The 26,624-nt window shown below is 36.1% G+C and overlaps 1 long non-coding RNA gene across 2 annotated transcripts; it reads right to left on the bottom strand.

Moving 5' to 3' along the window:
• Positions 1-4,218: 4,218 nt before the first annotated feature.
• On the bottom strand, positions 4,219-25,608 carry LOC103098483 (uncharacterized). 2 transcript variants are annotated; one of them, XR_001627074.2, is made up of 3 exons: positions 25,400-25,608; positions 9,058-9,237; positions 4,219-4,481 (listed from the first exon to the last, which is right to left on the bottom strand). It is a non-coding gene; the product is annotated as an uncharacterized LOC103098483 (long non-coding RNA). The 2 variants fall into 2 exon arrangements; XR_008915103.1 differs by lacking the exon at positions 4,219-4,481 and adding an exon at positions 8,576-8,702.
• Positions 25,609-26,624: the final 1,016 nt, after the last annotated feature.

Here is a 26,624-nt window from a genome sequence, read left to right as displayed (position 1 = left end):
GTATTTCACAGGACTGTAAATGCTCTGGTAGCTGCAATACAGCACTGTAGAAATATGCTTTGGTTCTTATTACAATCCTAGGAGATAGGGCAAATAGAAACTTTCTTTTGCCAGTTTTTTTGATGAAGAAACTGAGGCTCAAAGGGGGCAATAGATTTGTTCAAGCCCACATAACTAGTATATGTCAGAAAGGGACAGTTTAGGGCAATATAATCCAGATCTCCTTAGTCCCAGTCAAACATTCTTTTTACCAATCAGGATGTTTCCACTTAACATGAATAGAAGTATTCACTAACTAGACTTGTAGCTGTAGGTATGATAGGTCTAGATAGGCAAGGAGAAATAAAATGAGAAAGACAGAGACAGTCAGGGAGAGAGACAGAGACAGAGAGACAGAGGTATTTATTCAATACTTCAGGGATTTGTTCTGTCATATTGGTATTTCTATGTACACCGATCCCAAATTGTTCATACCTTTGGCTAATGATTTCTTCGAGTTCTGTGCCTCTTCAAAAATTATTCCCTAATAGTCATTTCTCAGGTGGTGAGCATCTTTTGCACTTTGAGTGATCCTCAAATGATGGACACATAGTCTAGTCATTGCTAATGTCATCCTTGAAGTTTTTCTAGGGTGGAAGGACTTATAAGAATTTGCTTTATTGTCATGGCATCCAAGATAGCAGATGCTAGTAAAGAAAATAGACAAATATGCATCAAACCACTTAAAATTTAGCTGTCATTATGACCTTCCACTATTAAATTAATTGCTCCAAAGACCACTGTCAATGAATCTTTTGACCCGAGTCAAAAGACTAGAGTTCAACTTTATTAAGTTAGGTGGGGAGCAGAGAATAGTGAAAAAAAACATCCTGCTCATGGAGTGTTGAGAGCTAAATTTTCATCCTGGCTCCATTGCTTTTTTTGTCTAACTCTGGGCAAGGTCCTTCACCTTTCTGAGACTCCATAAAATGAAGAAAATAATCCTTGTACTACCTACCTCACAGATTAGTGGAGGAAGCCCTTTGTAAACATTACAGCATGATAGAAATGGGAACTGCTGCTGTTTTTAAGTCAGCAATCAGAGGGGAAAAAAAATCTCCTCAGTGTCTTAGGTGTCCTTGGCATTGCTCTGTTAATGCTGGCAAGAATTTGCTAATTGTGTGCATTTGTGTGTTTGTGTGTGTGTGTGTGTGAGAGAGAGAGAGAGAGAGAGAGAAAGAGAGAGAGAGAGAGAGAGAGAGAGAGAGAGAGAGAAAGTGGGTCCCTAGACTTAACCCCTCCAGAGCTGAAATAACTTGAAGTTCCAAGCCTACTCAGTGCTAGGAAGTGTGTTACTTTTTTTGTGGGAGCGGAGATGTGAGGTTGGGGGAACATGGTTTGGGTTATGGGTTCTAATTGGGTCCTGGTGTTAAGACAGTGCATCTTTTAAGTTTCTATAGAAAGCCAGAGCTCTAGTGTGACAGAATATCAAAGTGAAAATTAATGTCCGCCACTTGTATATTGCCTAGACGTTACTTTAGAGAGAAAACAACGGGAGCGAGACGAAGCTATACATATGTTAAATTCACATCAGTAATAAAGATTAAGTAGAAGTTAATAGCATCCCAGTCATGCTTGTGAAGGTAATCTCCTTTCTGAAAATTCAAAATTAGATTTGGAGGATCGAAGCAAACAGGGGGTGAGACTTTGGCGTAATATTTTAATCAAATTGTCATGAATGAGTGGATACAATTAAGAATTCTGTCAGTCACAGTGCTGAGCCCCTTTTGTTAGTCAGCTGTTGTGAGGGATGCAATGGGGCATTGTGGGTAGAGATTAAACTTGACCTTTCCCAGAATTTTCATTTTTGACCCTCTGGCTGGGCTTGCACTGTCAAATGGTCATTTAAAAGATGTAGAGGGTGTATGTTTATTTGGGGGACGACAGCTAGAAGGAATTGAGGAACAAACAAAGAATCTGTTTTTCATTCTGTGGACAAACCCAGACCTACCCTTTTCTTGCTCCAAAGTGTTTCTTTTTAAATCTCTCCCCTTTGCTTCACTAGGAATTCACTATAGGTATTTGGTTGTGCATGTATTATGAGTGCATATAGATGAATACATCTCTATCATTTATAGACTTTCAAATGCTATAGAAATGTCACATACTTATCAGATAAGTATGTGCCTATATATAAAAACATAGAATCATAATACAAATTCATGTTACTATAGTGCTTTGAGGTTTCTCAGAGCAGCCCTGCAAGATAGGTAATATGCACATCTGTACATACACATTAAAACCCTGCAAGGTGAAAACTTGCTTCATCTTAGGAAGCCATTTAAATAGGTCATGCTGTTGACATAGATTTGACAACTTTGCTCTTCAAGAACAGTTCAAATATGGAGCTCCATTGGACATACTGCCATGCTGTGGCGTTTGCAATCCAATGTAAGTCTGGTTTTCCAAAGCTCCCTTTACAAAGGTGGAGGAAATAAAAGGAGGAATTTATTTGCTTTTTCACTCTGTTCTTTTTCTCTTGTCCATCCCTGAGCTAACCTTGATTTATTTTTAATTTTGATTCAGGTGGAAAAATGAGTCTGAATATGTGTTTTCTGGATCCATTATGGGCAGGCTAGGTGTAGCTTTTTTTATAAGTGATTATAAATCAATAAGTTGCATGCAAGAAGCCCAAGATTAACCTGGCACCTGCAGCCTGATGAGATTCAGGGACTTTAACACGCGTGGATGCAGGATGCCTTCCATGGAATTTATTCTTTTCAGCTGCTCCAAATAGATTCAAAAATTTTCCAGTCTTTCTCTCTTGATTTTTTTGTAAACCATGTGTTTGGTAAAAAGGAAAGAAATGCTTTGGGCATCGGATGACATTATCTGTATCCTTAACATTTATTTTCCCTCTTATCGTTAAAAAACACCACCACCAAAAACAACAAAAAGAATGAAGACTGAGTAACTTACGCATCTCCGACCGCTTTCTGTGCACTTTTGGTACTGAAGGACCTAATTATATTTTAACACTGCATTTACTCCACTTGCCTAGGGAATTATTTCAAATAAACTGTCAGACCTATTGTGCAGTGACATCATAGCAAGTCAGTTTTTTACACAGAAAACAAGTCTTCTGTTAATTCAGCAATAACACACACAGAAATTGCATTAACAACATCTAACCAAAGTGTTGAACACATTCTGAAATAAACACTATTGTACTTCAGGGGTTGAAAGGAATATGCATCAAAATGCTTGGCATTTAATTTTTTTTTTCTTCGGGAATTTAGCCAGTGAAATATAGCTGCTAGGGTCCCAGACCTGCGTGTGTTCTTCTGCAATATGCTCTCGATCAATCAGATTTGCATAACTAAACTGTCGGCAAGCCCGCTCTGCTGCCCAGGTGCAGGCCTATTTGCATATAGAACAGTAAGGAGGTCCCAGGAGTCACTTCAGACTCGAGCGACTGCTGAGCCCGCAGTCCACATAGCCCAGGAAATGAGATTGGAATGACAAAAAAAATGGGAGTGCTAGTGTGGAAGGGTGAAATATGCGCTCCTGTTGCAAAGGTTATGTAGAGATCACAAGACAGCACTCAGACATGAAAATACACACGGGCCCACCAACAAGCCCCGATCAGTTTGGGGGACTTTTGTGCTTTGATACATTTTCTCTTAGACCTGTAGAATTAGGCTTCTGTGGCTCACATACCTTCCTTGGCAAAGCCTTGGTCGGCCCGAGCTCCAGGCAAAGGGCTTGCAGAAGGAGATTGTTGCCAAAGCAGGGGAGATGATCTCTCTCTATATATATATAACCTGAGCCTGTTACAATGAAAAGAGACCTGCGTTCCTAGAACCGTAGCCTTCCAGGGAGCCCCAGATCATACAAAGCAACCCTCTTGTTTAAAAAAAAAGTATCCACAAGGCAGTTGGGTGGCTCAGTGGATTGAGAGTCAGGTTTAGAGATGGGAGATCCTGAATTCATATCTGCTTTTGGACACTAACTCGCTATGTGATGCTGGGCAGGTCGCCTAGCCTCCATTGCCTTGCCCTTACTGGTCTTTAAACAAACAAACAAAAGCATAAACACATTTTGCTTTGACCCACCAGATACCTCCCCACAAACTCGGAAAGACGTTTCTCAATCGTGCTCCTTCTGCCAGAAACATCCCCCCCCCCAATGGTCTAAATACAGAATAATTATGATCAATTCTAAGACATTAATCACCTGCCACTTTCCACTTTTGATGTTTACTGACTGACAGAAGGATGTGCTTCATCTTTGATGGCATGGCATTTCCCATGGCTAGCACAATTCTGACACATTAAGTCCATAATAAATGCTTGTTGATGGGAATCAACACGGTCCAGTTTACTGTGCTGGGGACCTTCCCCTCAGATCACACGATCATTAAGTAGATTGGTTCTAGCAACAAGTTTTCTTGACTCAAGTCCACTGTTTTTTCTTCTAGAATTTTTATAATGGGTTCCATCCTGGAAGGAAAATGTAGAGATATACACACCTGAAAAACATTTTAGTCACACTTATCAAGCAAAGGCTGACTTCTTGGGCCCTGACTTGATTGGTGCCATCCACCTGACAGTCCTTTAGAGGGAGAGGGGGTAATTATGGCATTTCCTGTCTTGGTAGAAAAAGAGAAAGGAGTTAAAACAATAATGCCATTGACCTTGTCTTCTATGATTTAAAAAAAATCTTCTGATGAAAAATTTCAGCAAATGTATTCTTTGTCTTCCTCATTTAATGAATATGAATTGAACTGAATTGAAAAGCATTTACAGAAACCAAATGCAACCTCTTTTGTGTCTTCTTTCCTTGGAACGTAGGGACACTGTGTTGTGGGGGTGTGTGTGTATGTGTGTGTGTGTATGCATGTATGTGAGTGTGTATGTGTGTTGGGTCCATGTCCCCCTTGGTTTGAATGTCACTTGTCAAGTTGGCATCCGTCATAGTTTCCATGGCAACGTGTTTTTTTTTTTTGTACAGGGGGAAGGGGGTCATGCACCTGTGATCTCAATGAAAAGGACAATGAGAGAATGTTCATTGTTTCATACTTTTGTCTCTTCTTATGTATCTGATTGTAACCTTGAAACCAGGTGAATAAAGGTATATGTAACAAAATGGCATGTATAATGAAGTCATGGGCGACATGAATGAGAATATCTTGCTGTACTAGAGAAAGCTAGGTGTAGGGAGGGGGACAATCCTTGACCAGTGTGCTGGGTGTAATGGTGGCCTGGACCAGCCCATTGTGAATAGATTCAGATGTATCAAATTATTTGAGGGAAATAGAGTTCATTTCATTTAAATAGATATTTACTATGCCTCTCAGAAAACCTCCTTAGCCCCTAACTTCTCAAGGCTTCATTCACCAGAAATACTTCTAAGAGACCTGATCTTAACAAATAGTGCCTCTTACAGGGACTTGGACAGAGTAAATTAAAAATAATCATTTAATGTATTGTGGAACAGGAATCCAAAAAGTATAGCAAATAACCTCTAGAATCGTTTTGTTTCTAGTTTATTATTGTTACTCTTAAAACATTTTATTGTTCCTTGTGGTTAAAGTATTTTACGTGCTTTATCTCCTTTGATACTTACACCACCATCCTCTCAGTTTCTCTTGTTTGCAATCTAGGTGTCATCTTGGACTCCCCCACTCCACCTGTATGGGCTACTTGCCTTGAGTGTTTCCCCACTTTAATCAATCCTTCAACCACCAAAGTGATTTTCCTGAAGTACAGAGCCAACCATGTCCTCTTCTCTCCTCTTCTCAATAAACCCCATTGGCTCTGTTTGGTATTCAAATCCCTTCATGCCCTAGCCCTTTCTTTCTTCTTCACTTCTCACACATTGTTTTTCAGTACATCTTCATACTCTTTGATCTAGTGACACTGGCTTCCTTGCTGCTCCACTTTTTGTCCCAGGCATTTTTATTGACTGGCCTCCATACCTGGAACACTCTTCTTCCTTATCCCTACCTTCAAGTCACAGCTAAAATTCCATTTTCTATAGGAAGCCTTTCTCAATCCCCTTTAGTTCTAGAGCCTTTCTTCTTTTAAGCATTTCCCATTTATCCTGTATATGAATTGTTTGTACATATTTGTTTGCATATTGTCTCTCAGTTAGACTGTAAGCTTCTTGAGGACAGGGACTGTTATTTGCCTTTCTTTGTATTCCCAACACTTAGTGCATCTACTGTGTGCTTAATAAATACATATGACTATCTGATATCCTCCAAAGACTAGGAATGATTACGTCAACTTTATAGATAAAAACAAACAAAAAACACCAAACAATTTTAGGGAATTAAAGTCAATAAATGGCAACTAATAAGTGAAAGACTGAGGGCCAGAACCCAAACTTTCTGTCAGTAAGTCACTTAGTAAGCATTAATTAAGCACTTACTATGTGCCAGGTACTGAGTTAAGTGCTGAGAATGTAAATAAAAACAGAAATAACTAAGGCTCCTGTCCTCAAGGAGCTTATATTCCAGTGGAGGAAGACAAAATATAAAGAAAAGCTGATCAGGAATGAGGTATAGGAAGGTCAGAGGGACATGGTGCAGAAAGTCCTGAGGTCAGCTTAGGGAAGAATAAAGGCATGGGTAGCCTGGGCACCTTGTCAGGTGGACATTCTGGAAGTAGCTATATAGAATGAGAGACTGTGGGGCAGCGGCATTCTGATTCAAATGCATTGGGATACCCTAGATTAGAAGTTTTCTTTACCACAGAACCCTACTGGTAGCCATTAGAATTTGCAGAATTTCCAAATTTGCTCTACCTCTTTTCACCTCTCAACCAAAGGAAGGCAAAAGTCAGTACCAGGGAGCAAAGAAGGAAAACCTCTTTCCAAGGGCTACCTGAGATTAGAGACTCCATTTATTTAGTTCAATAAGCACTCATCATAAGTACTTGATACACACACACATGTGTATATATATATATATACACACAATTAGATTATATCCTAGGTGCTAAGAATACAGAGATAAAAATAAAACAGATCGTGCCCTCAAAGAACTTGCATTGTTTCCTTTCCAAGGGTCTCCTGAACAATTTTAACATTTGTGAAAATTAATAATTCTGTCCTCTTACTACATATCCTTCCTTGCCAACCACCAGGAATGCTCTATCCCCTCATTTATGCCAGTCATTATTTTTTCTTCCTTTAAGATTCATTTTAGGTGTCAGGTTTTCCTGATCTTCCCAGGTGAGAAGAGAGAGAGAGAATAACATTTTATACTAGAAAGATATGAGTATTTTTTGATAAATTATCTCTATTATGATTATCTGTGTTTTTGTAGGAACCCCATCCCCAACTCCAGTTGAGTGTGAACTATTTGAGGGCAGGTAGGGCATTTGAATATTGCTTTTTGTCTTTGAGGGGATCTAGATGAGGGAGGGAAAATACTTGATAAGAGCTAGCAAATATATATTTTAACTGAAAAGGAAAGCAGAAGGAGAAAACTAGACCTGATAAGTTCAGTACCAAGGACAGTAGCAGCTACAACATGAGGGAAAAAAAAAGACTAGTAATTTATGGAAGATGGTATCCAAAATATCCATCAATCAACTAAACCCATGGCCTTAGATGTCTATGTACAAGTACACAAAGAATAGGTAATAGACAGCATCACCTGGAGATCCTAATAAAAGGAAAAATATTTGATCTTGCACCTATTACTGAAACTTTCTGGGATGGTAACTTACAACTAGAATGCTGTTTTGGAAGAGTATACTTTATTCAAAAGAGATAGAATAGATAAAAGGAGCTGCAAAATAATATTCTATACTAGAAAGATGTATATCTATGACTATGTGAGGAAGTCCAGGGAGCCAGGGGAGAAAGCATGCTGGAAAAATATTTGGTTGACTATCAGTGAAAGTGAAAAAGAAGCTGTTATTATGTTAATATACTTGTCACTTTGACAGAAGGAAAAATTAGAAGAGAATTTTTGAAAACAGATTACCAATTTCTAGTATGAAATTAGGATGGAACATCAAATATCCTGCTGTATGCTGGACTCTTTCTCTCTGACTTGCCATGGAAATTTTACCCTTCAAATTATGGAGTCATTGACAAGGGGACTGGACCTAATGCTGATCAATATGGGACAGACAAGAGTTTGAGTAAAAAGGACAGGAACTTGGGGGGAGAAGTGACCAATTCACCATTGAGTTCATGATAAAGTGGGAAAAGGAAATTGCAAGTAGGTTTTTTTGTTCATTTTGTTATAAGATTCTGGGAATGCAGATTTCAAAGCATTCAGAGAAAGGATAAGTAGGTTGAATGGTCCAATATTCACATGAAGTTAGCCTAAGAGGAAAAGGTAGTTATTAAGAATGAAATTTTGAAGACACAGAAATGGTTCTGAAGAGGACAAAAAGAATTTGCCCAAAGAGACTGGTGGAAATGCACGGGAAACTTATCAACAAACTTAAAATTTTAAAAATACATATGGAAGGTAGAAGCAAGGGTCAATAACATGAGGGTAAAGACTTGATATGATCCTGCAAAATAAGATAAGGATCACTGAACTCTAAAATGAGCAAAGGCAGGCAAAGAATTCTAAGGGCAACATATGGTTCTATTAGGAAAAGAAGACAAAGAAGGGACAGAATAACTATTTGAGGTGAATGGGGTCTTGAAGGTAGAACCACTTATTTTTTCTTGTAAAAGAAGGCAACCTAGAACTGGAAAGAAAAGAACAAAAATATTAAATCGAGTGTTAAAATTTAAAATTTAATAAATTAGTAAGAAAACAACTAGTTGTTTTAGGTGACTTTATCTTACTAGGCTTAAGGATTACATACCATAGTACTGAAAAATCTCTTCAAGAATTACTGAAAAATCTTTAAGAAGCACCACCTCCCTCTATATTATTGAGTCTCCTATAATGGGAGCTTAATAAATGCTGATTTAGTGGAATTTAACAGGATTTCCTAAATATATTGTACTTTAACATTTTGTTGAATCTACATTCCACATATTAGCATGGCTTTCCCCTCCAATGGTAGAGATTGGCCCCCCACCCTGCCCCATTCATACCTTATTATGCAAAGTGACTCTTGTCCATTATCTCAAGTAAAGCTTCCATAAAGCATCTCAGGACATAATGCGCAGAGGTAGGGTGGTAGTGGAAGAGGGACAGGGAGTTTCTTTTAGATTTCTTGATATTGTTTGGATATCGATGGAACTCACTGTCTGGTCCATCAGTTGTCCTTCAATCTTATTTTGAAAGAGACAATAGGTCACAATTACATACATTTACTTCTCTCTTTCCTCACAGAAGCCATATGAATTAGATAGTGCATATATAATTATTATTTTACAGATGAGGAAACTGAGTCCTAAAGAGATTAATTATTATTTAAAAATTTAAAAAGAGATTATATAATTTGTCCAAGTTCATATAATTAGTGTTAGAGCTGGAACTTGAATCCAGTTTGAGTCCTGGGTTCAAGTTTCAACTCTAAAATTATAATTGTTGTCCATTCTACAAATTTTCCATACTATCTCTCCCTCCTTCCTGTCCCTCTATGCCATCTCACTCCACCTCATATTATTAGAATGAATACAAAATGAGATATTCTATCACATGTTCTTTCATTTTGCATTTTCTAGTTCAGGCATTTTCATTTACTAAAGAGAGATGTACATACTGCAAGTTTCACAAATTCTGTCCTGATATTTGTATTTGCTAAGGCACAGTTTCCTTGGAATCTTGAGATAACCTGTCTACTATTCTATGGTAGGAAAATTTTGTTTTTAACTGGGTTAAATTCTAAGTGGGGTATGTTTTATGTGTTTAAGAAGTCAATTGTTCTTAGGAACTGAAAGCTTCATTTGTCCGTTGATGGCTGAGGAGAGGAGGGAGTGGTAAGAGAAGGCATAAAAAGGTGAGAATAGGCCTAATGCTAGAAGGGGAAGAGGTCATTTTAGAAAGATAGGACTGGAAGTCAGTGTGGCAAAAGGGAAAGAGTCCTGGATTTGGAATTGGAAAACTAGGCTTTAAGTCCTTCTTCCTATAGAAAAGAAGGAAGAAAATAAGAAAGGGTGAAAGAAAAAAGAAAATATGAAAAGAATGGAAAGAAGGAACAAATAAAAAAAGACAAAAAAGGAAGTAAGAAAAGAAGGAAGAAAGGAAGGAAAAAAGGAAGGAGGGAAAGAAAGAAGGAAAGAAACAAGGGCCATTTATGCAGACTTTGGCATATACTTATCTTTTGTGAACTTCAGTTTCTTTATCTGTAAAATGAAAGGGGTTGGCTAGATAACTCTCTAAAATTTATTTTCAACTATGACATTTGCCATTTCTAAAATTACAGAACCTCTTCCAGATCTAATTCCTTTTAAATGATTTTAGCCCTATTTAAGCTCTCATTCTATGACTCTATGGTCCTTTTCAGGTCTAATATTTGAGAAGTCTATAAAGGAGGAAGAAGATAGCCTTAATAGCTTGTAAAACTTTTCTGTGATATTTTCATCTTAAGATCAAATAGTGAAGAGCTAAGGTCTTCTACAGTATTTAATATGTTTTTATGTGGCACAATGGATTGAACACTATTTGGAGCTAGGAAGACTTAAAATTTGACTCAGATACTAGCTGTGTGATCTAAGCAAGTTATTTAACTCCTGTTTGCTTCAACTTCCTCATCTGTTTTATTATCCTGATCTTGGATACTATTATTATGGTTCTGAAGTTAGTGTAGTAGAATGACAAACTCTTAGTGACATAGATGAGATCTTTTTAGTCTATCTATCCTCATATCCATTGAGAGAATGAATTTTTTCTATAGTACTTCAAGTGGTCATTGATCATACAGTTGAATATCTTCAATGAAGGGGAACTTATTACCTTCCAAAGGAGCTGGTTTTCCTTCTCTGTGATTATGACTGGGAAAATTCTTTTTGTCATCTTCCCTTCCTCTCTGTACCTTCCACCCCCAAGATCTAGTTCCGTCCTTTGGGGCCACATGGAACAAGTTTAAATCCTCTTTTATTTGAAAATATTGGCAATACTTAAAGTCTTTTCTGAACTTTAGTGAAAGATAGTAGATATCATTTATAGTCAATATTTAGAATTTGAACTATTTTCATCTTTTTCTAATCTGAACTCAGCTCTTTCCCATTGCTGCTAGAATCCCATTGAGATCTGTTCCCTTTTTCATCCAGCTTTAATGTTGGCTTCAACTCTACTCTTTTGATGCCAGTATTATGTTAGAAATAGTCCCTTTCTAAAAACCGTCAGCAGCCTCCCATTGCCTATATGTTGGCATCCAAACTCCTTAACCTGGAATTCAAGGTTCTCAACAATCTGGTCCCAACCTTCCTTTCCAGCCTATTTCTCATTCCTCCTTACCACTACTACTCCTCTGTCTTTAGGTCCAGCCAAAGTAGTCATGAATTAGTTGTGGTATCATAAAAGTATTAGTACTACATGAACAAATGAAAAAGCATTTATTAAACACTTTCTATTGTGCTAAGCACTGGGGGTAAAAATACAAAAGCAAGACATTCTCTGCTCTTAAGGAGCTCTCATTCTCATGAAGGTGATGACACATATAAAAGATTTCAGATGCAAATCAGATGGAAACAGTCCTCATGGTACTTTGGCAAAAGATAGTAATGCATTTTCTTTAATGTTATTTCTATTGAGAAAATCATATCCTTTGCTAATGATGAACCATTTGATTGTGCCAAGAACTTCAATGGAGAAAAATTTCTTTTCTAGGTAGGACTTCATTTCCTGTGGCTGAAGCACTTGTAGAAGTGGTTCTTAGGCCACCTCCTTACAAGAGGAGTTGCTTCCCAAAATTACAGCTTAAAGGACTGACCTGGAAGCAGAAATGGTGGTCTGGGCACTAGGGGCATTGCCAGTCTTGGGATTCTTGGACTTGCTCCTCTTTGGCTGTAGTTGGACAGCAGTTGGTTTTGGTGGTGATGACTAGGGCTACATGATTTCTCCCATCAGTAATGACTGTAGGAACCAGACTGAAAGCAGGACCTAGTGAGTGAGTAGCCCACATATTTCCAAGGCTTTGGTTCAAAGACTTAGGCTATTTCCATAAGCATCAGAAGGGAAGTGACGATCAAAGTAGTAGTGGTTTGACTTGACTTGAATCTTTAGTTTCTCTTTCAGGTTGCCTTTGATATTTTTCAGTTAGGCTGACTTGCCTATGTTCTTGGTGATAGTTGGTTAGCAGTTGGCAACAGATGTCTGCTGTCTTCTCCATAGGAGTTATTTTCCTGGATGAGGGCTCTAGGGACTGGGTTGGAAGCAAAACTAATGGCTCTGCTGTTCCTAAGACTCTTGAGTTCAGGGTCCTAAGAATCTTCATTGGGATTTGAGAGGAAATGGTGGTTGAGGTGGTAGTGGTAGTTGAACTTACCTAACCCAAGTGAACTTCTGTCTTTCTCCTTGTTAATACAAATGGATACAGCAGGAAGGAAACAGAAATAGGATCTGAGATAGAATTTTGGCTCTGTTCTAGATTGATTATATGATCTTAGGCAAATTATTCAATTGCTCCATCTGTAAAATTAGGGAGTTGGACTACAAGATCTCCCAGTTCTCTTCTAGTTTTATATCTGTAATCTGGCACTTCACCGATATATCATGCAATTTCAGAGATGCAAGAAAGTATAGTGATAATTGCTTCCAATTATTTTCAGATTACCAAACAGGCTAGGGCAAGTGACTTGTCAAAGCTCATATAGAAAGAATTGTAGAACTAGGACTACAACTCATATCCCACTATACCATATTCCTTATTTGTATACTTTCCATTCACCTGCCCATTAAAATCATATCCTTCTTTCAAAGACCATAGTAAGCTGTATCTCCTCTTGAAATACTGTCCTTTTATTTCCTCCCTTCAACCTTGATCATAAAATATAAATTGATAAAGAGGTCATATAGGTTAACCTGTGTCTGAAGGATGACATCCTCAATAAGTGGTCATTATAGTTTTCTTAGAAAACTTCTACTGATGCCCGGAACATTTGACTTCCTGAGACAATTCACACCACTTTTGAGCAGCTTAAATTATTACTTATACTGAATTAAAAAGCACCCTCTACATTATATACCTGCCATTTGGCAGATTGTCAGGCAACAAACATTTATTAAGTGCTTATTCTATGCCAGGCATTGTATTCAATGCTGGAAATACAACTAAAACCAAAAAGATTTTCTCTGTCCTCAAGGAACCTATGTTACAATGTGTTATATTAAAATTAATATCTTCAAGTTCTTATTTTCCATAAAGTTTATTAACAATCACTTGAAATACAAAAAGTAGATATGTTGAACTGGGTCAGCAATCCAGGAGGGGGAGGGTATGAAACTCCCTCTACACAAATGGAGGAATATCGCATTAAAAGAACTAGAAAGCTATAAAAACCAGGCTAACTCTTCTTCCCTGTAATAACTGGTGAGATCCAGGTTTGGACAAATCATGTAAATATTATAGATGTACCCAAAAGCTAACTCTTATGAGCAATCTGCTAATGTGCCAGACTTGTGGACATGGTTCTTGTATTTCACATGATTGATTTCTTGCTCCTTGTAACAAAGTGAAATTCTAATCTAATCTAGGCCAACCAATCCCCAAACCTTCAGTCCAGTTGGACCTCTGGGCGGGGGTGCTGACTTCTACCTTGTCTTAGCCTCCACTTCTTTGATCTTGTGGTTATTAACTGAGCCATTGTTAAAATCTCTGCCATATCACATGTTCATTAACTACCCCCCATTCCCCATTCCTTGATTCTGCAATAAAAACTGGGTTCACATGTGGCTTGCTCTCTTTTTTACCATCAGAGGAGCAAGTCAGACTGAATTCCATGCTGTTGAACTATTCATCTATGTGTCTTTCTTCCTTCCTCATGTTCTCTCTCTCTCTTAATCTCTAAACCCTCCCACCCATACTCCCTTCAGTCCCCAGCCTCCCTTTTAGGTAATTGACCCATGAAATGAGCATTGTATAGCTGCAGGACAGCTGTAATAACCCATCAAATACTTGAGGGCAGTGACCATGTTTGCTTTTCTTCTTCAGGTTTATTACTATAGAGGGTAGTGAAATTTCCAACTGGACAGTCCTATAGCTATTTAAAAAAAATTAATATATTAAAATATTTTTCTTTTAAAATTTTGAATTCCAGATTCTCTCCCTCCCTCCCCTTCACCCACCAAGCAGGCAAACAATATGATATCAATTATATATATGAAATCATGCAAAACAGATTTCCATATTAGACATATAGTGAAAAAGCAAAAAAAAAAGGTAAACAGAAAATTATACTTCAATATGTGCTCAGAGCTTGTCAGTTCTCTCTCTGGAGGCTAATAATAATTTTTTATCATGAGTTCTTTGGAATTGTTTTGAATCATATTAATCAGTAGCTATGTCTTTTATCGTTGATCAATATTGCCAGTATTGTGCACAATTATTTCCCAGTTTTTCCTACTCTACTTTGTATCAGTTCATTTACAAGTGTTGCCATGCTTTTCTGAAGGCACTCCCCTAGTCATTTAAAAAAAAATTAATTAACTTTTATTTTTCAGTTACAGGTAGAAACAATTTTTGACAATTGTTTTTTCACATTTAGATTTCAGATTTTCTTCCTTTCAGTCCCCTTCTCCCCAAGGTGGTAAATAGTCTAGTATAGGTTATAATCATATTTCATGCAATACATTTTCCATTGCTGCTAATGTTTTGTTAGAAGACATATCACCCATACAGTAAAAATCTCATGAAGGAAATAAAGTGGAAGATGGAATGCTTTGATTTACACTCAGACTCCAACTCTTCTTTCTTTGGCTGTGGACAGCATTTGCATCCAGTCCCTTGTAGTTTTCCTAGAGACTTTTTTTGCTGATAAGGTTTTAGTCCTTCACAGTTTATCATTCTATAACATTTCTGTTACTATATACATTGTTCTCCTGGTTCTGCTTACTTTACTTTGCATCAATTCTAGTAATGACTTTCCAAGTTTTTCTGAACTCATCTTGTTTATCGTTTCTTATGGTGCAATAATATTCCATAACAATCACATACCACAACTTATGCATTCATTTACCAAGTGATGGACAGGTATATTTCCAATTCTTTGACACTACAGAAAGAGCTACTTAAAATATTTTGGTACAGGTAGGTCCTTTCACCTTACCTTTGATCTCTTTGGGATACATATCCAGAAGTGGTATTGCTGGGTCAAAGGGTATGCAGAGTTTTGTGTCCCTTTGAGCCTGATTCCATATTAATCTCAAGAGCATTTATGTCAGTTCACAGTTCCAGCAATAGTGTATTAATATTACAGTTTTCCCATGTCCTTTCCAACATTTATAATTTTCCTTTTTTGGTCATGTTAGCCAATCTGATAGTTGTTTGGTGGTATCTCAGAATTGTTTTAATTTGTATTTCTCTAATTGATAGTGATTTGGAGTATTTTTTCATATACCTATGAATAGTTTTAATTTCTTCCTCTGAGAAGTTCCTGTTCATACCCTTTGACCATTTTCAAATGGGGGAATGTTTTGCATACTCATAAATTTGAATTAGTTCTCTACATATTTAAGAAATGAGAATTTTGTCATAAGGTGTGTTATAAATCCACCCCCCCCATTTGTTGTTTCCCTTCTAATCTTGGTTGCATTGTTTTTGTTTGTACAACCCCTTTTTAATTTAATTTAATCAAAACTATCCATTTCTTCCCTTATATGTAAGTCTGATAGGTAAACTTTTACATGTTCCTCTAATTTGTTTATGGTGTCATCTGTTATTTCTAGATCAAGAATCCATTTTGACTTTATCCTGGTGTATGATCTGAGATGTTGGTCATGCCTAATTTCTGCTATACTGCTTTCCAGTTTTCCCAGAAGTTGTTGTCATAATAGTGAATTCTTTACCTCAAAACATGTACTTTTGGGTTTATCAAACATTAAGTTGCTATGGACATTTAGTGCCATGTGTTGATTATCTAATCTATTCCTTTGATCCATCACTCTATTTCTTAGGCCACATCAGATTGTTTTGATGATTACTTTTTTTATAGTATTATTTGAGATCTGGTATGATCTCCCCTCATTATTTCTATTGCACCATAGTACATTGCAATCATGGTGCAGTGTATTCAGGCATTTCCCAACTGATGAGTATTCCTTCAATTTCCAGTCTTTTGCCACCACAAAAAGAGCTGCTATATTTTTTCTACATATAAGGCCCTTTCCTTTTCCTTTGATATCATTGGGATTTAGACTTAGTAATAGTTTTGATGAGCCAACAGCAAGTTTTTCTGATGAGATATGTTAAATTTTCTTCTATATTTTCATTCTTTTGATTTTTAAGTTTTTTTGATTGAAGATCAGAGAGTCATTAGCTTCCATTTATACATTTTAAGCTTTTAAAAAATTATTTTCTTCAGTGAGCTTTTGTACTTCTTTTCCCATTTGACAAACTCTACCTTTTAAAAGGTTCTTTTCTTCAATAAATTTTTATTCCTCTTTTACCACTGGCCATTCTGTTTTTAAGAAATTATTTTCTCAGTATTTTTTTGTGTCTCTTTTTACCAAGTTGATAACTCTTTAAAAAATAATTTTCTGACATCATTCTCATTTCCCATTTTTCCTCTACACTCTTATGCCTTTCTTTAACTCTTCCAGGAAATATTACTGAGCATGGTCCAATTAGCATTTTTCCTTAAGGCTTTGATTATACATATTTTCATATAATTGTCTTCTAAGTTCGTGGTTTGGTTTTTCCTGCTACTGTAGTAATTTTTTAATTTTTTGGGGGGGTCTGCTCATTTTTCTAGCCTATATCTTGACTTTCAATTTCATGTTAAAGTTTGACTATACTCATCTGAGGGTGGGGAGGCACTGTACCAAGATTCAGGGTTTTTTTGAATTGAAATTTTCAGAGTTCATTCTGGAAGACTAAAAGTTTTTGATTTTTCTGAGGTGGGGAGATTTGAGGAGAGGTGTGGTCACTATTTCCTGCTCTGTGCTGTGGTCTTTACTCAGTAAGGGCCTCTGCTATTCTGCTGCTATAAGTATTAGTACTCTTCTTGACCCTGCAATTGTAACCAGGGTCCTTGATCCCTTGTGACTGACCATAAGCATTCCCCTCCACCCTGAAACTGTAACACAAAATTGCTTGTGGGCAATAGAGTTGCGAATTAGTATCAGAAGTTAGGGTCCTCTGCAACCTCTTTCTAAAGTTATCTGACCCTTTTACTGTCTCTGGGGTAAGAGCTCCCAATGCTTCTTTTAATGCAGTCACCTCTAAGGTTGCTGTGCTCTGATGTCATAGACTTCTCATGCCAACCTCCTAAGTTGCCTTAGACTGGAATGTCTCCCTATGAACTTCTTTTTTGGCTGAGATGTTGTCTTCAAGTTGTTTAAAAGGGAATGTTGGGAGAATTTATCTGGGGCTTCACCTGTACACCAACAATTTGGCTCTGTTGCAGCTGTTTATTTCTAAGTACAGTCAAACCTTGGTAATTGATGGTTTCAGAACTCATAGAATTTGGCATTCAATGCATTTTGGTGAGAAAAAATGGTTGCAATATTCAACATTTGCTTGGCACTAGATGTTCTTGCTAGAACTTGTTGGCATTGCAATCTTGAGAAGTGTATGCCCACTCCAGCCAAAACAAAGGATCACATGTTAGTTCAGGAGCATAAAGAAAAGAGTCTAATACTGAGTTGCTGCAGGAACTTCAAAGGGAGCAGCAACAGCTGGTGGCAGGTGAGATGGAGGCGAAGGAAGATGTCTCCACTTCAATAATTAAGGAAATGTTTGCAAAACTAATCGAAGTGTAAAACTTTGTTGAAAAATGTCATCCTGATAAAACTTTAATAATCAGAATTATAGATTTGTTAAGTGACCAGACTACTTCCCACTTTAGAAGAATTTTGAAACAGATAAAAACAAACATCACTGGATAGGTTTATTGTGAAACTTATCCCTGGTGAATCTCAAATAGGGTTTCACGGTGATAAGGGACAGAAAAGAGAAAGAGAAAGAACTCCAAAAGAGCAGTTGCTCTCAGATATTATGAAAGAGAACTTCTTTTCCAGAAAATAACATTTCTCCTTCCCACCATGAACTCCTTTCAATACAAGTTAAGTTAAAATTGTTTTATTTTAATTAATTTATTTTATTTTTTAAATTTAATTTTATTTTTAGTTATTATTTTTAATTTATGTCTCTGTATTATTAATATTTATTTAGTAAAATTCAACTCTATTAATAAATGCCTTATAAAATCTGAGTTTTCTAGGTGTCTGGATTGAATGAATTCATCTTACATTATTCCTTATGGGAAAAATTCATTTGGTATTCAACGTTTTTGGTACTCAACCTGCCTTCTGGAAAGAATTAATGATGAGTACCAGTATTGTACTTACCATTTGAGAAAATGCTTTTTAATAACAATGACAGCTTCCCTTTATGTGGTGCTTTGCCATTAACTTCTGATAGATATGTGGTACAGTGGAAAAAATACTGACTTTAGAGTCAAAGAGATTGGATTCAACTGCTAGTTCTTATTGTTTGCTCTTTTTTGTGATATCAGGAAAGCCATCATTTTATCTGGGATTCAATTATCTCATCTATGAGGTTAAGTTGGACTAAATAGTTTTCAAATATTCTTCTTGGCTTGAGTTATGTAATTATAGGTATGAGCTTTACTAATGTATATAATAGAAATATTATTATTTTCATTTTACAGATAAGACAACTAAGGCCAAAGAGACTCTGATATGATGGGGAAAAGGAATAAACATGTAGATGAAATCATAGAATGTTAAAGTTTTTTTTTTTTCAGAAAAACATGTCACATCATAGTTAGGTAGTAACTCTCTACTAATGGAATGCCCCTGCCCCCAGAATATATCATTTTGGTAGATTCTGCTAGACTTTGTGCTCTGCTGATACCACTTTTATAAACTTAAACCAATTCTACATCATAAGGTAGTATCAAAGCTATAGTTTAATGGAGGAAAATAAAAATTTTAAATGAGAGACCCAGCTTAGGATAAGAAAAAAAAGAGAGTGTGCCACAATGGGTAAAGAGCTGATTTTCATGCCAGGAAACCCTGGTTTCATTCATTTTTCTGACACATTCTGATTGTGTGACATGGTATTTTGTGTTGAGGTAACATATGTGCCTATCTTATAGTCTATGAATGAAATAAACTTTATTCTTTCTTTCAATACCTGTACATGAACTAAATGCTGAAGTCTGAAAAAGGCCCAATTCTGAGTCTCTTAGAGGTGGGGTTGTGAGCTCTAAAGACATGCTCAAACACTTTCCTAAGAATATAAGCTACAGAGAAGGTTTCCACTTATTCAGGCAGATCCTTTCCTAATAAAACCACAGGTCCAGTCCTATGTTCTAGAAAATGACAGTCACATAGATTATTTTTGCCCTAATTCAGGACATGTAAGGTCCACCTATGAAATGGTCAGTTCTGCCAGAACAACACACTAACCATAAGTGTACCTGAATATTAGAACTTGCAATGCTTTTATACTCAGGAGTAAGCTACAATCCTTTATTAATGTACCAGTCTGCAGTAAGGAAGTCTGCTGGCACCTGTGAATAAATCAATTAGGAGAAAGTGAGGTAAGGATGCTTACAGGGTGGTTAAAATTCCCTTGATTTTTGGTGTCTGGCACTATGGATTCATCAATAGCTTTAACTGTTTCCATATAACCTCCCTCATTTGGCTTTAATGGCTTAAAGTTTTCATTTTCCCCTATTAAACTCTAGCTTTGATACTACCTTATGATGTAGAATTGGTTTAAGTTTATAAAAGTGGTATCAGCAGAGCACAAAGTCTAGTAGAACCTACCAAACTGGAAGGGCTTTGAGTAGAGGCTCAGTGAAATGTTTGTTGGCAAACTACCCATGTCTCTGAGCAGAAAGTGACCCATGAGAACATTAGCCCCAAGATAATGAAACTTGTTGGTGATGGGCCCAATGACATTCTGCTAGTCCTGGAGGGACTACAGTCTACAATAGTGGAATCTACACTTTTGCATCAATATGAATCTTTTCAAATATATGAGATTGATTTCTTTAAGACACATATATTTCCCAGGAGATGTCCATAGAGTAACAATAAATTCCAACTGAAAAACAGGCACATGTGGCCAAAAAAGGAGATTATTCCCTTGATTAGTCCTCATTAAAAACATTGTTTTTCTCAAAATCAATATTCCTGATAGTAATTAGGGGAAACCATTGATGCACTCCAGTCAGGAACAAGACCACAGAAATACTCTGAAACAAGTAATGTAGTACTACAGTAAAGATTCTTATAAAATTTTGTAGGTATTATAATCAAGGACCCCTTTGGCAGTTTGAGAAAGCCTATTTTATCAGAATGATGTTTTAAAATAATTGAATAAGTGAATGAAAAAGCATTTATTATGTACTAAGCTTTGGAGATGTGAGTCCAGAAGTATTTTTATTATCAGCTATATATTATAGGAGAATACATTCAACTCATATTGATTATAGCAAACATCAACCTGCTTTTTAAAAAATAAATTATTCTGTTTTTATATAGTAAATCTGTTGATGGATTCTTGCCATAAAACTTCAAAAGGGCTTTTTGAAATTCCATTCTAATGTATGCCTATCTCTTCATCTTTAAAATCTTTCAAAACATCATAGTTGTTTTTTGCTGTCCTTTTCATTCTTAGGTGGCCCTTCCAGAGTTTGTGTCAATGTAGATTTTCATTACCTTAAGGTGCTTTTAAAATTATTATATAAGTTATAGCTATGAACAACATTGACAAAAAAGTATTTTCCAGCCTTTGCCTACATGTGGCAAGGTGATCATATTATAATGAGGCACTGGGGCATAATAAAAGTGTTCATGTATTCAGTCCATGTAATAATGCACAATCATGGTTTACCTGCCATAGTGGTGATCATCATCTGCAATGAAACATTTCACCCCAGGAGGACTATTATCTTTTTGGCCTTTTTGGCCATTTTTTGTAGTTCTAGAACAAAGCAGCACATCTTGGTCCCAAAAGTACATTGTTATGTACTTTTCTCACATACTAAATTTCTCACCTAGTAACTCAAGAGGATAATAATGAAAATCAGAATCATAATAATCATTCTCTTAAATCCCAGCCCATAATCTATATTGTGAGGCACTTGAAGGGCAATGGCCAAGTAGGGATAAGCTAACTATGGTGGTATAAAGCAGGACTCAACTCTGGATGCCCAAGACTGATGTGGTAGGTAGGCAGGCCCTTTGTGAAGGAATCATGAACACTGGTCAATTGGTCTTTAGTGATAGTACAGATTAGGCTAATGCTCTAATCAGTATGATGTTACTCTTCTAAATCAAAGAAATAGATAGAGTGGCATATTGTTGCAAGCTGGTTCTAGCTGGAATCATCATGACTATTGATAACACAAAGAACCATAGAGGAAATGGTCTTTCTTTCTGCTTTAGTTTCTCAAAACAAACACACACACACACACACAAACAAACAAGATGCTTCAAAACAGAGTCAATTCCTCACTTGCTTGAAATGCTTCATTATAGATAGTGGAAGGAAAGTACAGAAGGAAAGAAATAACTATTTATTAAGCACAGAATGTGCCAGACACATATTTGATTTTTACAACAGCTCTAGGAAATAGATATTTTTCTTTTATACATTTTAAAGTTGAAGAAACTAATATAAACAAAAGGTAAGTGACTCACTTATTGTCATATAGAAGTAAACATCCAAAATCACATTTGAACTCTGGACTTTTAAAGTTAAAATAGTGCTCACTTCTAAGCCAAGCAAATTGAGTATGTATTAAATGAACTGAAAATATACTTTTATAATACATCACTGTTGTACTGTAACACAATAATTAACTTCAAAAAAGGCTTAAAACTGTTTTGTCAATGACATTTGTAGCTCCAACTTATTTAACATTTTATTGTAGGTCAAGGCTAAGCAATTGTAAATGGCAACTAGTTTAGGATTCTGAAGAGGAAAAATCCAAAGAACTCTAAAGCACTAAAAATCTATATTTGACACAAACTCTTGAAATGTGACCTAAAATGAAAAGGATGGTAGAGACATCCTTGATATTTTGAAAGATTTTGAAGAGTTTAGTATATTTTAACTTTAATCTTTAAAGGCAATTTGAGTTTTTTTGCGATGAATTTAACTAATAGGCCCCTCCCAATTCCAAATAATAAGTTAAAAAAATCTTGATTTGTTACACTCATCATGACAAATATATTCTCTTAACAATGTATGGCAGAGTATAAAACTATTCTGAAACCATTACACAACAGAGTATGACATATTATGGTATGGATCATAGGAGTACAGGTGGAACAATTTAGAAATTCTCCCAAGGATCAATATTAACTACCACTATGGCAGAAACAGCTTGAAGAATCTATTGAGTCCTACAGAAAGGCATTGGAAGATCACATGAATATTTAACCAGTGTGCAGTAACAAGTAGAAAATTTGAACAACATATTGTCCAGTTAAAGGCAAAAATGGCAACAACAACATAAAAGTATATCAGAAATTCTTAACACTTAACCAATAACTGAAAGTGAAAGCCAAAAAGTAAGAGAGTTAAATGAGAACAAAGAGGAAATTTTTTTTAAAAAGCCTTATCAATCAAAAACTATACTAGTGAGTCTTGAGAAACAAATAAATGGGAAGAATAAGTACCCCAGAAGAAGGAGACAATATAAAAATTTTGGTCATCTGTGTGTGTGAAAGAAGCCAAATACAATGAAAACACAAAGGGGATCAAATGCAAAAAAGTTTAAATACTGTTAATTAAGATGAATAACCGAATGCTTATATAAAGAAAGGTGACTGAAAAAGCTGACTTCCCTACAAAGCAAGGAAGTGGGAGGTCTGGATAAAATCCATAATTATTGGCTCATATGCCTCACAGAGGCACATGCATTACTAATGAAACACTTTATAAACCTGCTTCCTCTCTGATATAATCCTGATTCTGTTTTTCTTAACATAAGGTATCACATAATTGTTACCCAAAAATGAGAATATCAGTAACTCTTCCAAAAACAGACCAATGATATGTTGGTGTATATATAACTCTATAAAACTATAAAAACTTATAAGAAAACACTATCTTGGCTGAAGAGTACAAAAATGGCACCAAAAAAATCTTAGAAGCATAAAAAGCAACATATCATTGTCTTAGTGATTACTGAAAGAGCATCACCAAAGTGTCATAACCTTTACAATGCCTTTATGGATGACTACAAAGCCTTTGTCTCAATTCCACACTGATGGCTAATTGCTTAGTCATATAATACTGGTCCAAGCATAATCAAAATGCTCAAATTTTTGATGTCCATATGGAAAAGTTTTCTATCTGAAATGTGCCATTTAATATAATAATTGATATAAATTGTGACAAAGCCTGCTTCAATTCTCCTTAAATTTAAAACCGTTATCACTGTTATTGAATAGAAATGAGTGTAACTTTCAAGCCAAAGAGGAAATCAGAGTCATATCAAAATATCATATTAATCACTTCATCATATTAATCACAATCAATCAATATGGCATTAAGTTGTATATCTCTATTGAAGAACACATTACCCAGATACTTAATTTTTTGGAGAGCTTTTTCAGATATCAAAATACTATTTGGATTTAATATATGCAAAATTCTTCATTTGAAGAACTAGAAGCTAGAGGAAGTAAAATTGAACCAATAGACGGAGGCATGCTTACAAAAACTTTGTTTTTCTCCATGCAAGAAAGAAGCCTTGCATATTTAGATTGACTGACGTCCCCAAATCAAAGCTTAGTGAGAAGAACATGTTTGCGGCAATTAATGACTACAATATCATTCTTAATCTAAATTCTTGGCAAGCTAAAATGCACAACAATCTAGATGCAGAAGATTCCCTAACCCTCACCTATAGTAAACATTTAATAAGTGCTTGTTGCCTTGCCTTGTCTTATCATCCTAAGTCAGCTATATGAAAATGATCACTTTCCTGTCAAAAGGAGGAAAATGATTGATAAATGTCTCAGGACATGATAAACAGTCAAAAGTCTACAGAAATACTTTTAGAACAAACAAAACTCATTTCACAAAGCAATAATAAAGATTGACAAAAGGTATATGGTATTGGATTCATCAACTGGAGCCAGTGGCTTTTGTTTTGAATTATACATAAGATTGAGCCCTGAGGTTCTAGAAGCTTTTAATTGGAACATGGATACTCTCCTTTCCTCTGCCCACTTTGAGGCTACACAATGGGATTGTGCTGATTAGTACTTGTTTTCTACCTTCTCTTGTAAGTAGTGATACAATTTGCCAAATCTCTTTCTTTGTGGGATAACATTTTTCTACTGTGCTTTCCTGAATTACACCAGCTTTATATATTATTTATACTAATTATCATAGGGTAAGCGTAGAACCTGTGTCTTTACACTGAATACACATTTTGTAATTAGTTTTGCTTATTTTGGTTGGGAAGGAAAAGTACTATGGGCATACCTTAAATAAGTTTCAATTCAATTCAACAAATACATATTTTCTTTTGATCACCAACTTTATATCATTTATGATGTAGTTGTGAAATTAACTGAATCCTGTAATATTTCACTTATCCCAATAGTGCATTGGACAGAACCCTGGCTCTGGAGACTAAAGAAATGGATTTAAATTCTCTCTTCTATTTATGAGTTGTATGTCCTCAAATGAGACACTTATTTTGTGAGCCTCAGTTTCCTCATCTGTAAAATTGAGGAGGGGAATTAGATTAGCTGATCTTTAAGTTTCTCTCTGACTTTAAGTCTATTCTCCAATTTAATGATGTGAAGTATACTGGTACCTGTTGATTCTAATATGATTGGTTAGTGCTTCTGTTGGGTCGTGATTAGGGTTATTCAACCCCTCTTATTTTTTCCTCATCCTATTAGTGTTTTGTTGTCCAGATGGAGTTCCCAATATAAACATTCCTTTCCCAATCTTCAAAAATATGAGATCTATAATTCTCTTTATGTTTTTGTTAGCTTTGAACTTCTGACCAGAAAGAACAATTATGGAAAGACACTTCAATGTTAATTCTGTTTCTAGCTCTTCTCTGAGGATGCTTCCATCTTCATTTCTTCCTCCAAACTATATTCCCTATAAGTACAGCTCTACTTACAAATACAATGGTTAACACTGTTTATGAAGAAAAAGCAGACATTTAAAATAAAGAAATATAAACTGACATTTTCCATAGTCAGAGGAAAAGACTTCAGGTTCCCATGAAGGAGTTCAAGAGAAAGAAAACACTAGATTATCACTTTGGAATGTGAATGTGTAATTTCAGCAACACAGCTTCTGTCTAGACATACCTCATGTTAGATTAACTCGAGTAGCCTTACTTCTGGAGCCCCATTCTATGGCAGGTGCTCTCCTCAAGCTTCTGCTTTCCCACATCCATAGGATTTCCTAAAGTTTCATCATCCCCCGCTCCTCCCTGCCCCAGCCCTGTGTATCTTCTATTAGTCCCATCAGGAGTGGAGTTCTTTGAATCTCTCTCCTGGACTCACTGAACTGACTTTTAAAGGTCACTCAGAGGTGTGGCCTGTTATTCTTCATATTATGGCATTGCTTCCTTTCTGATTCACTCAAGGGACTCATTCATACCTCATAAAGGGATCGCTCAGTGTGGCCACATTTTTACAGTTAATTTAACACCTCGTTATCTGGAGTCTTTTCCGTGATTAGGTTTGTGAAAGACCAACTCCTTTACCCTGGAAAATAGCTACATTTCTGAAATAGAAAGTGAGAAATATTATCTTGGCCAGATCCCTCAGGAAACCCAACCCTGCTAACTTTCCTGTTTCTTCCTTTATCTGAAAGGGTCTATTGCTTAACTTTATTACCATGTATGTTATTACTTCTCAGAACGACTTCAAATTACTTTAGTCAACTTTCCGATATTAAGCTCCATCTCGGGAGTCTGCTCATTTATAAGGGACTAAGGGAGCAAGGTTTTTGAACCAGGACAAAAACAGTAGGAAAGGCTTTCTGGGCTATTCATTGCCCTAGTCTCAGTAGTTAGGTTGATATTATGGCTCGGGGGATAAAGGTCCATTTATTTGGTGCATTCCTGCAATCTAATTGGAAAAGTGGAATTACCATTTAAGAATGATGGTAACAGAGCATCTTTAAGCCATGTAGCTAAAATAAAACTGTGAAGTTCCATCCAAAAGAGTACTGTTTCAGCTGCAGTGAGAGGTTTTATTTGCAATTAGAAAATGAAATTACCGATCAATGCAGCCAGGATAGAATGAATGGTATTTCAATGGCACTACTGGAAAATATTGCATAGAATTGAGATCATCTATTTGCCTTCCTTCCAATTCTGGCCTTTTACACATAATAGCAACATATATAAATGCATAATAGAAACAATGAAGAGTCAACTATAGAAGATCTTTAACATTAGAAAAACACAGATGCTTTAGAACTGGCTCTGGGGAAGGTATGACAATGGGTTGAGATTTCCACTGTGTTATTTTGTTTGATCTGGGTTTCTGACTTTTGCACTAACTCCCTATGACTGTGAACAAG

The sequence above is a fragment of the Monodelphis domestica genome, chromosome 1 (assembly GCF_027887165.1).
Source record: "Monodelphis domestica isolate mMonDom1 chromosome 1, mMonDom1.pri, whole genome shotgun sequence".
In the NCBI taxonomy this organism is placed as follows: domain Eukaryota; kingdom Metazoa; phylum Chordata; class Mammalia; order Didelphimorphia; family Didelphidae; genus Monodelphis; species Monodelphis domestica.
The sequence above is the reverse complement of the archived record's forward strand: the minus strand, read 5'-3'. Positions and strand labels throughout refer to the sequence as shown.